We start from the raw sequence: 3,866 nt of genomic DNA on the forward strand, positions 1-3,866 counted from the left end.
ACAAGCTGGAAGATGGAATTAACTTCGTTGCAATTGAAGTTTTTTTTTTTTAAATAAAAGAGGGTTGCTGCTGCTACTGATGCTGCTTCTGCTGCTGGTACACCGGTTCAAACTCGTTTCTTGCAATTGGATTTTGTTCTTTAAATAGGAGGAGAGTGCTGCTGCTAATGTTTCTTGCTATTGGATTTTATTTCCTTTTTTTTCTCTGTCTCTCTTCAAAGTCAAGAGTGGTGAAATTCCTTCGTTAAATATCCACGAGGGATATTATTTATATTGATAAATGTTCTCCCTTCGAACGAAGTATGGAGAAATCGTTGATCCTTGGAATTCTTGTTCACCGATCGAGACGGTTTATTTAGAAATTATATTGGATCTAGAAGAGACGTCGGTTTTGATTGGTCGTCACTGACAAACGTCGATAAAGCCGGAATTGCAAATTAAGAGGGTGTATCCTTTGTGCATGGGAAAAACGTTTTTTCCACGGGACAACGCGCGGAGAGAGTTCGAGTCCGGTGACAGTGGCGCGAAACAAAAATCTGTCGAAACTGTAATCGGAAGTTATTCCTCTCGCACAATATATTCTCTGCTTCTGGCACTAACAAGTTTTTTTCTTCTCGGTATTCAACGGAGAGCGGAGAGAGTTTTGGAGAGGGAAGAGAGGGGGGAAGGTGGAATAATTTTTAGGGGATTGTAAAATGGAAAATATATATTCTTTCTTTTCTCTCTTTCAACGACGAACTTCGAACATGATTCATGATTCGACTGAAAAAAAAAAAAAAAAAAAAGGGAAAAAAAAAAAAAAAAAAAAGAGAAAAAGAAAAAAGAAAAAAAGCCTCGAATCTACGAGGCTCGTTTCGTATCGAGAAACGTGACCTGTCTCTTTTAAACGCGAAAACGTGATAATGGAGGTTTCGTGCGATACGTGAAACTAGTTGAAACAGGCGGAGGATCGTATTAGTTAGCTTCAAAGCATCTGGTGTGAAAGGCAAGTCGGTTAAAACGAAGCTCCAATTGTACAAAAGAGATTCGCCTGAATATTTTAGGTAATTTTCGTTTCGCAATGAAATTCTGCAAATATTAACCGGAATGTATAATTATTTGACAGAAGAAGACGTGTTACTCTGGAAATATTTGAGACGAGGCATAGATAAAGTAGAATTACTCCCTAAGAGGAATCCCTAAGAGGAATAATTCATTTAAATTTAACGAATGTCCTTATTGCAGAATTTAAACATCTTCCCTTACTTCCTCCATTGTTCGGTCACTCACTCGAGAATATTAACTTTGAATTTTTTTTCCAAGACTATCACAGATCTTTTCCTTCGAGGCTGATATTTTAATTATATCATTCACTCTGTATAATTATTTTCGCAATAACTTTAAACCATAATCCAAATAATAATAATCTAAAAATATTTCAAAATATTTCTTCTCGTAAATCGAAGTCAAACGATTATTAAAAAATACACTTCAATTTCTTTCTCTTCGAAAAAATTCTTAATATCGGCCATTCTTCATAGTTTCACACAACGATACGCTGACTTTAATCGTCCATCACGAGAATTCCATCGAATTGCTGAAAAGCTACCATATAGAATACCCTTCCTCCAAAAATCGAACTCGAAGAAAAAAATATCAGAGCTCAACAAGTTTCCTTCCTTTCGATTCGACGAAGGAAAAACAAAAGGCAGAGGGGGAGTTTAAACGCGGTCCATTTCAAACTGAAATTTTCCTTCGAATTAATCGGAACCTTCGTCTTCTTTGCCACGCCCGAAAAAGGGAAGCCGAGCAGCATTCGTGATTTTTCATCCGGTGGCTCTTCAACAGCCTTCACTCGTCGGGAGGTCGGTAATCTTTTTTTTCTTGTCCCCTCTCAAATAAAAGTAATTAACGTTTTAACAGCGAAGGCTGATGTCATTTAAAAAAAAAAAAAAAGAAAAAAGAAAGAAAAAGAAAAAACACAAGTGTCCCGTCTCTTTGCGAACCGTAATTGTTTCTCTGTCCCCCCTCCCCTCTCTCCCCTCGAAAGCGAGGGCTGAAAGAAATCGAGGAGACCGGAATGGGTGAATGGATCTCTCTCGACGATTTTCTTGATATTTCATCTCCCTTTTTAATTGAAATCCATTACTTAAAAACCGGCTACTGATATTTTCAAACGTGGACTCCTTTGAGGGAGGAGGAGTGGAAAGAAGGAGGGGAGGGATAGGTATTACTGGAAGTACTGGGCGAAGGCAAAAAGGAATCTAGAGCATAGACATCCAGAGGAAGGTTGTTTAACCCGTTGACCTCGTTAAACGGCCACGAAAAAGTTAAGTGAATTTCTCTCTCTTTCTCTCTCCTCCCCCTCTTTCCACGTTCTTCTCTTTCTTTTCTGTTTTTTTTTCTTTCTCCCTTCCTCCTCTTCCTCCTTCTCTTCTTTCGTGAATGTCCCTCTCCATCCTCGTGGCCATCTCTCGAGTTTCAACGAACCCCTTCCAACCCTCTCCTCTTCGTTCCTCCCGTCCAACAGAGTGAAACAGTTAGTTAATTAATTAACAAAATTACGCGGACGAATGGAAATGTATATTTCTGGTGGAAACGGTCGGGAAGACTGTCGATTTTATTCGTGTAATTTCGGGGGCTTGATGAAAAGAAATGGCCATCTGCGCGTGCGCCTCCATTTTAATCTTCTCTCCTGTTGTTGTTGTTGTTGTTGTTGTTGTTGTTTCGTAAAATTTAATGCGACAGATCGAGGAAAATTTGGAGAAAGTGAGCGGAGAGATTCTTCTCGAATAATATAATAAGATAAATTTTAAAGCTGAAGAAACTGGTTTCTGGATCTCTAAAAAATATCTATCGAAACTCGATCTTAAACAAATTTATCATGATCGAATCACAATTGCCCTAATCTATTTCTATGTAGTATAATAAATTTTAGACAATTGTGATCGTTTTAATAATTTTCAATCTATGTATTCATTTTTTACTTCTCACTTACTTAATTAAAACACGAAATCTGTTAGCTCTGTCCTGTAACAGAATCGTATAACGGTGTGCCACGTGACGGGCTGTCTATCTTGCAAATTAGAGCAGCGGGATCAATGGAAGTTGCGCTGGAAAATTCGTTCCCAATCCAATAATGGCTTCTCGGAAGCCGCTAATTAGGAGAATGAGATACGAGGAAGCAAGAATGCCGTCTCTGGAAACCGATAAGATCCGAGTGTTTGCCGTTTCGAGAGCGCGAGAACTCGTCGATCTTGGCTAATTCGAGAGCTGAGGCTGCCAATCCGGATTTACGCCGGATCTATAAATTACGGATCTTCGAATATCTTTGCCAATGATAGCCGTATTAACCGTGGAAAGGGTTACCAATTGCGGTTCCCTCCCCCTCCCCTTGATTTCCACAAGCGTTTCAAACTTGGATCGAAGCATTTGTCGAACGTTTGCATTGGATTGTACAAGTTGCACATACTTTCTTATTATTTTAGAATCAGTCGCAAGTTTTCCAAGAACGAGGGATAAAGAATCGAACGAGGAGTGCAAGAGGGAGGGAAAAGTTTTCGTTTATCGATTTAAGAGAGTGAAATTTTTTATATCGATTGTCGATCACGATTTTGGGTCACGAATCGTTGGTTTGATTGGAGAGGTGTAATTATGTATAATTGTTTTTTCTGACGAGGTGTTTGTTAGTCAAGGTTCTTCTTTGTTGGTTCTGTCATATTGTCAGAAGTGTGATGGTGTTTAGATTAAGTTAGACTTGGAGACTTAGATCACCTAGAAATTTCAATAAGCAATTTCTCTTTCTGTTTATTCGTGAACTGTTGTAATCGAAGGTTGGTGAGAGAATGAGAAAAAATTTTGCTATCTAAAGATTAAAAAAAAAAAAA

At 38.4% G+C, this 3,866-nt stretch overlaps 1 protein-coding gene across 3 annotated transcripts in view; it reads right to left on the reverse strand.

The window, feature by feature from the left end:
• Positions 1-3,866, reverse strand: part of LOC102680502 (lachesin-like) — a 122,807-nt gene that overhangs the window by 60,545 nt on the left and 58,396 nt on the right. The gene's annotated exons all lie outside the window — the stretch shown is intronic.

Source organism: Apis dorsata, unplaced genomic scaffold, assembly GCF_000469605.1.
Source record: "Apis dorsata unplaced genomic scaffold, Apis dorsata 1.3 scaffold_77, whole genome shotgun sequence".
NCBI classification, from domain to species: domain Eukaryota; kingdom Metazoa; phylum Arthropoda; class Insecta; order Hymenoptera; family Apidae; genus Apis; species Apis dorsata.